This window comes from Dipteris shenzhenensis, unplaced genomic scaffold (assembly GCF_047967505.1).
Source record: "Dipteris shenzhenensis isolate YYH24624 ecotype China unplaced genomic scaffold, Dip_SZ_1.0 scaf0086, whole genome shotgun sequence".
NCBI lineage: Eukaryota > Viridiplantae > Streptophyta > Polypodiopsida > Gleicheniales > Dipteridaceae > Dipteris > Dipteris shenzhenensis.
In genome coordinates this window covers 4,723-11,747 of record NW_028239393.1, presented here as the reverse complement: position 1 = coordinate 11,747, position 7,025 = coordinate 4,723, and the positions used below count along the sequence as shown (strand labels likewise).

The 7,025-nt window shown below is 51.1% G+C and overlaps 1 non-coding gene across 1 annotated transcript; it reads left to right on the top strand.

Annotated features, from left to right (window-relative positions):
* The first annotated feature begins 6,720 nt into the window (after positions 1 to 6,720).
* On the top strand, positions 6,721 to 6,793 carry TRNAK-UUU (transfer RNA lysine (anticodon UUU)). The gene has a single exon. It is a non-coding gene; the product is annotated as a tRNA-Lys (tRNA).
* Positions 6,794 to 7,025: the final 232 nt, after the last annotated feature.

Sequence of the window (7,025 nt, the reverse complement as noted above, 5' to 3'; positions counted from 1 at the left end):
TTGTTGCCAGTGCTTCCCCGGGCCGGGAAGGGAACAAGGCCCGTAAGGCGGCGCAAAGCGTTTTCTCCGCAGGTGAGGGTGGTGTACCACCACCCGGCAGGTTTCCTCGGAAGAATGAAATTCCTTGGTTCGCGAAGCGAACAAAGGCCAAAGGCTTCGTTCGGGGTCTTCGACCCGCGAGAGAACGCGAAGAGTTTTCATCATTTTTGAAAACGCTTTGCGCTTTCTGCCCTTCGGGGACTGGGGGTAAGTGCCGTACCGGCGCTAACCAGGTATCTGAGATAAATTGCGTGATAAATTGCGGGAGAAATTGTCCTATAGGGCGATTTCGGGGTCCCCGCCGCAGGGAACCCGCCTCTCCCCCCGGTCCCGTTTCCCCCCGAGACCTACGGCATTTCTTCCGGGACGGGAAATCCCCGGCTGGGAAAGAGGGGTCCCCCCACAGGGGGGGCCGGCCCCCCCCTACGGTGGGACCCAAAGGGTCCCGGGGGGGGGCTCGACCCGGGGAAAGCTTTCCCCGTGAGATTTATCCCGGACCTTCGGGGGAGCTCCCCGTACCTGCTCCCCCGGGAAACGGGGGACGGGAACGAAGTGGGAGGGTCGGAGGCCGGGTTCCCACGGTCGCGGAGGAAACCGAAGCGCTTTCTCTCCGCCCCGCGCTTTTGCGCGCTTCGGAGGTTATCTCTTTCCTGAACGGAATGAGGTAGAGGAGCGCTTGCCGCGCCCCGCGCTTTCCCGCCCTTCAGGTTGGGTTTTGAGCCACTTTTCTCGCTTGGTTGGCTCGTGGGACAAAGGCCGAAGTGGCACGGAGCGCTAGGTAGGTACTAAGGGTCCTATGACTTCCAGCCGGGGATTCAGTTCACCGTTGGATCTCGCCGATACAGCCTATGGTTCTGGTGTCTTGGGATATCGTTTTGTTAATTGTCCCCAAGGGGTTGAATAATCAGCTCCCATGCAGCTGTTTCCAGCTCCTCCAATCTAGACCTTGTCGCTGTTTAACCTCGACAGGCAGGAAGCACACCAGCGTGCGTTCGCGCGTTTCCACCGTGCTTATGGCACGGGTTAACCGGGTGGCCAGTCGACTAGAGGGAAGATAACTTCGATTCGCCAGGCGGGCGGGCTTCTCTCGTGTGACACTATAGAGTTCGCGCGGTGTTCCTTACCTCCTAGCCCTCAACCGCGCTTTTGTAACATGCTATGGTCTCACGCTCTTACGAGGTAGTGATGAGTTCCACGCTCTAGCACAAGGCGCCCCGGCAGTACTGAGATTGGCCGCAATCTGCCGGTACCCATAGGCCGTCTTACGGCCGCTCGAGAAGAAACTGCAGTGATCTTGAATGAGGAACCTACAGCGATAAATGAGATCCCCATAAAGGTACCACTAGATTAAGCACCGAACAAAGTGATTTCACATCCAGTGAAAATCTTAGCTGATTCTTCAGAGTTGGTAATTCCAGTAAACCCATGGATCATAGAACAAATAGGGCGGCGTGGGCCCCCCATCCACACTCTACGTATAGACGCGAACCCCCTCGTAACCGTACGTGCGACTCTCACTGCATACGGCTTGCACGAACACTATTGGATCTATCTCATTATGGGGCCTTCCACCTCGATCTCCATTTTGGAAATAGAACTTGCGTTCCGGGGCGCCTCCTTAGTTCGTTAAAGGAGTGGCACATAGCGCTTATCAGGGGCTTCAGCCACTCGACTGAAGGGAGGGCCGGGTTCCTTTCGGAACACTCAGCGAAATTGCCAAGTCCCCCGTAGCGTAGGGGGGAGGGGTTGGCCATTTCCAGGGCCTCCGGCCTACTTGCCCTGGCGGGAGAGGGTGGCTCCGCCCCTTCGAGTTTCGTTTTCGGAACGCCTCTAGTAGCTCCTCCATTCTCACCTCGTTCCAAGGACCACTTGTTCGTGATGGTATTTGCACAAACAAGGCTGAAAGTTTACGGTTTATGACCCGCAGGTATCTTGTAATCGGGTCGCTCCGCGCCTTCGCTGTTGAGGGTTCGCGGACATGATGGATTTCCACTGGTCCTGCGCGCTGAGCATCGTTCATCAAGCATTCCGAGAAGGCAAGGCCCAAGGTTCGCAGAAACCTTCGGCCTTGCTAACGTCGGGTATATGTTGAGGTATCCCTTCCTTATGTGAAATCTCATCAAATCTTTTGATCGGGTGTGAGATTGTACTCTTTCATAAGCACTCTCTGTTGTTCTTGTTCCGGCGTCTGTCGACAGTATTTCAGGGGTGGACCTCGACATTGGTTGCCCTTCCGTTTAGGGATGGGGTAGGCCTTCCTCGAACCAGAAGGTCTCGAACGCGCTCCGTTTGGTTTTCTGTAACTTCGAGAGCTAATCCATCTTCAGTTCCTCTTCGCTTAACACATTGGTAATGCCAATATTGTCCGTATCGTAGGAATAATTTGATAGGGGAACGCGGAGTTGGTTTGGAGAACGAGGGGAGTGAAGAACGAAGGTTCTACGAACGAAGTGAAGAGCGAAAGATATGTACATAGATAGATATATCTATATGAGTGGGTCGAATATCTCGTCTGACTGAAAACGCTCCGTTGGTTTTACGAGGGAGCGAAAGCCTCTTCCTCTCTTTCCTCGATTGAAGTTCTAAATCTTTCTTTCCCCCATTTATCCAATTCATTCGGGTAAATATTGGCGGCGGGTGGGAGAGAGACTTTGGCCCGTGGTACGCCCAGCCGCTGTCCTTGGATTTTGGGATTCCAAATAACCTGCGCCACGGGCGGATAAGCCTTATATTATAATGGGGCGGGGATAGCCGATCCTATTTCTCCCAATCCCCATCAGTTTGTGCTGGTGCATAGTAACGTAGATTGGGCAACCTTCGGCCGGCCCACATAGTAGCCGCCCGGTGCGAATATCTCTGAGTGCCGTGTGACACTCCCGTTCGGAATCCGTGTGACCAGTTACAGAAGATGGGTTTGTATATGGCTTCCAAGATCACTCCCATAGTTCCTAGTATGACCTTGTCCCGTGGTGGGATGATGGTCAGGGGTCGGAGTTCGCTCTCCGCCTTGGGGATACTTCGCCGGGACTTGGTGGAACCAAAACCGTTCTTAGTTATTCCACGTTTTTCTTTCATTTCATTTCATTTCAAAGGTCCATCCATTCCGCTGAGATTCCGTCCAGTGTTTGGCTGTAAGTGGCAGGGGTGAGGGTTCCCGGGTGTGATCATCGTTTCCGTAAGCAGCAAATCTTTATCTAAGACCATTATTGGGTAAAGCTGGTGGTTTACGTGATCGGGGCCGAAGGCCTGATTCGTTTGGTAGATTTGGTCGAGGTCATTGTGTACCCTGGAGCAATCCGTGAGTGGTGTACAGAAGTTCCTACGACCGAGTGTTCCTAGCCCCTGTGAACATTTTGGTGAATGTCTTAAAGAGGGCCTCTCCAACCGGTGAAGTGGGTGTCCACTTACTTCGGCCATTCCTGGCTTGTCTTCGATAACGCCTATTCCGGGAGAAGTCGGGATAAGGGCACTTGAGGGATCCTTTAGGGACCCAGGAGAACATGTAGCGCTGGGTTGGGGTTTAGTGAACCAACTAGGGTCGCTCCTTTAGTTGAAGTATTGGGCTTCTTCGCACCCTCCCGTTGCCCTTGTTGGGTTACACCCTCGGAACCACCCCTCTAAGTATATTTATTTCGCTCCACTTTCTTCAATCCCAACTTTACGCCGAGGACTTTTTCCGTCGTGGAATGAGACCAAGGGAATCTCCATCTCAACCGGGGTTTGAGGTGTCGCACATAGGAGATTAAGACATAGCCCGTCGCCATCGCTGAGGGACGTTTGGCGAGGTGTGTCCGATGAATATATATATATATCCATATATCGGTAGTGGGCCAGTCGTACCCAAACAATAATATTCCGGGGGGGAATGCACCTGAAATGGAATATTTTAAGCCGGCTTCTGTGGAAAATTCGGAGTCTCTCTTCGAGGCTGCGATCACATAAAAACGTGAACTTTAAGGCTCGGTAGCTGAATACGTGGCAATTGAATCACAGGCCGGGATCATGAAAGGCGTACTGCGGGTAGGAGGTGAAATTGATACAATAGATTCAAAAGCATTCAACCTCTCCCGTTTGAAATAATCCAAGCACATAACAATGGTACTAGCCGTACTTAATAATGGCAATATTTCGCGAAAATATGTCAAATTGTCTTTCATACCATTATTATGCAGTAGATTAGCAAACGTTATAGGTGCGCCAGCGGCGGCCGGTATGATGGTTATTAGAAACCGATAGGGTGGGTCCTCCCTCCCCGGTCAGAACCACACGTGCAAGTTTCCCCGCATGTGGCTCGTTCGTGATGACTTCTGAAGATTTACGGGGACTACCGGGCCTGAACCGTGGGATGCGTGTCCCACATGAGCGAACCTTTCGAACACTGATTTATGTGTCCGGAGTATATGGCTCATGCCATATCCTAGTCGCCCGGATTCAAGTTCTATTTACTATGTCTAGACGTATTTGAGTTCGCCTCGAAATTACCAACCGTTGCACTTTGTCCTTCATTCAGCAAGGGTTTCACCCACGCCCTTCACTCTACGAAAGAAGGCCGAAGGCCCGTATTTCGAACCAAAGGTCCTCCGGTTGGACGATTATTTGACTACGGAAGTCTCGTTGGCATGGAGAACTCCATTTGGCTTTCAGCGAGTTCGGGTCTCTGGAAGGAAATTATGCGCCGTGTTGCTTTACCTTTAGAAGCACCACACTTACCACTTCAGGACTTATAGTGAGGCTCCTCTGATGTGTCGGGGGGTTCAATCGCAATGCATCTTGCTCAGCAAGTCAAGCGTAGCCATCCACTTGGGGGAAGTATGGAATGTCTATTGTTGCATGTCCAGGGTCCATGCCTAGGACAATCCTGGAGGAGTTTCGTTTGTGAGCAGCTTTACTTGTCAGTCCGACCACGGGAGTAACCCACTTACTACCACTGTATAGGTTGGGGAGTTAGCTGTTTGGCAAGTTCCAGGGCATATATTCCCTATAACTCATAGGAGTAGGTATATCTATCTCGCCTATCCTGTTTGCTAAGGTTCTATCGCCGGTTCCTCGGCTACAGAAGTAGCCAGCCCTAAAGTTTACTCCAGTTGTCTCGAGACTCGGTCGGGAAATTCCCCAGTCTGTCAACCTTTATTGGCATTTCCCCAATTCGCTTATCCCATCATGATTTCCTTTTTCTAGCCAGGTGCAGCATACCTGTCGGGGACGCTTCTGCGTGTTCGTTTACAGAATATCACATTATCATCTACCTCCCTTTCCTCGGAGCTCTTCATGCTAAGGGGCATTGTCGTATGCTCGACTTGGGTTGCCTGGTGTAATTCTCGGAGTACATTATGGCAGGATCTTTCACCCGGCCAACAAAGCCTCGGTCTCCAAGGATTGGGCGGCTATGCCCTACTTCTATTGAAGTCAATCCCTATAGAGTCCATTCGGGTGATCCCTAGGTTGCGCGTTTGGTAGTTGACTCGCCGTTTGGTACCGCGTACGCAAAACCTGTTTATTACAGTTACTCTTGGAGGGTTGGTCGCACATGAATAATAGCGTTCGGACTCAAGTGCCTTCCGGAACACCCCACCTGGGGGGAGTTACCTTGCTCCTGTTGCGTACAATTAGCCCTGCGGCGAGCGGATAGTCCCCATGCTATGGTTCCCGGCAGCGGTCTGATCCCTGCCGGTTGGGGAGTCCATCCGAGCGATGGCTTTCAACCTTCGCATTCCAGGACGTGCCCTCCTAGGCGCATAACACTAAGTAAACCAAGCCAACCCGCATTACGTACTAACAGTAGATAGTCATATTGTTTGAAAGTACTAAATAGAACTCCATAAATGGGCGAAGTAATAGTTGCGTTAATGGGAAAGATCTCTGGGAAAAGCGCGAAAAAATCATGCTCAAATATTCCTTTCAACGACGTCTAAGTTTGTTCGGTTTTTTCCTTCTCTCCCTCTTTTCCATATGCATGGGAGTTAAGGGTGAGAACGCGAAGCGTTTTCAGTCAAGGTGGGGGTGGTGTATCACCACCCCGGGCCCCTAACAGCTCGGCTACTGGATCACTACTCCAGTGCTTCCCGAGAGTGGCCGAAGCAGCTTCAGCGGGCGGCCCTGGCTTCCGCTTTCACCTCAATCGGGATAAGTTGCACATTGTACGGCCGGCCGGGAACTGGAAACTGCAATCCCGGCAGGCTGGCCAATCCGTTCAGAGCCTTCAAAAACAAAGAGCTTCAGGCTGGCCAATCCGTCGCCTTCACGTAAATGCAATTTCATGGAAAGCAAATGATATTTCGCGTTGGGTATGTAGGAGCAATTGCATTAGCTTACACCCCAGGGACTCGGGAAGAAACGAGGATAACAGAGAGAAAGAATAATGCCCAATCCCGAGAACTCTCTTATATCTACCCCGAGGACCAGCTAGCCTTGCCAACTCCTTCTATTGGATGGCGAGTTCGATTAACGAGAAGGTTCCTAGAAGCACATGATTTGTCGATTCATTATTATACCTTTATTTATCTCGTTCCGCAAATGAAGCGTCTGAACCAAGGGATAGTTGCCTAGGTAACATTCATTCATGTATACTACTAGAATGCCATCGCGATACGCCCGGCCTAGGTCAGAGTTGTTCTTTGCCGTTCAATTACTACATAGAAATCTATCTCATAATTAGTAATAATAATAATAACAATAATACTCGGGTGTATAGCTCAGTTGGTAGAGCATTGGGCTTTTAACCTAATGGTCGCAGGTTCAAGTCCTGCTATACCCAAACCTGAAACACGTGATTGAGTAGTTATGACAGTTCGTATATACGTTCAAAGATCACTCTTCGGGTTAGGGGGACTATTCGCCCAATGATTGAAGGCCGGAGAGAAGAAACCCATTTGATTTCGGCGAGGCCTAGTGATGGCATAACTTCGAGGTTCCAACTGCTACGGATAGGGGGACTTGAACCCCCACGACGTTGGTCACCAGAACCTAAACCTGGCATGTCTACCAAT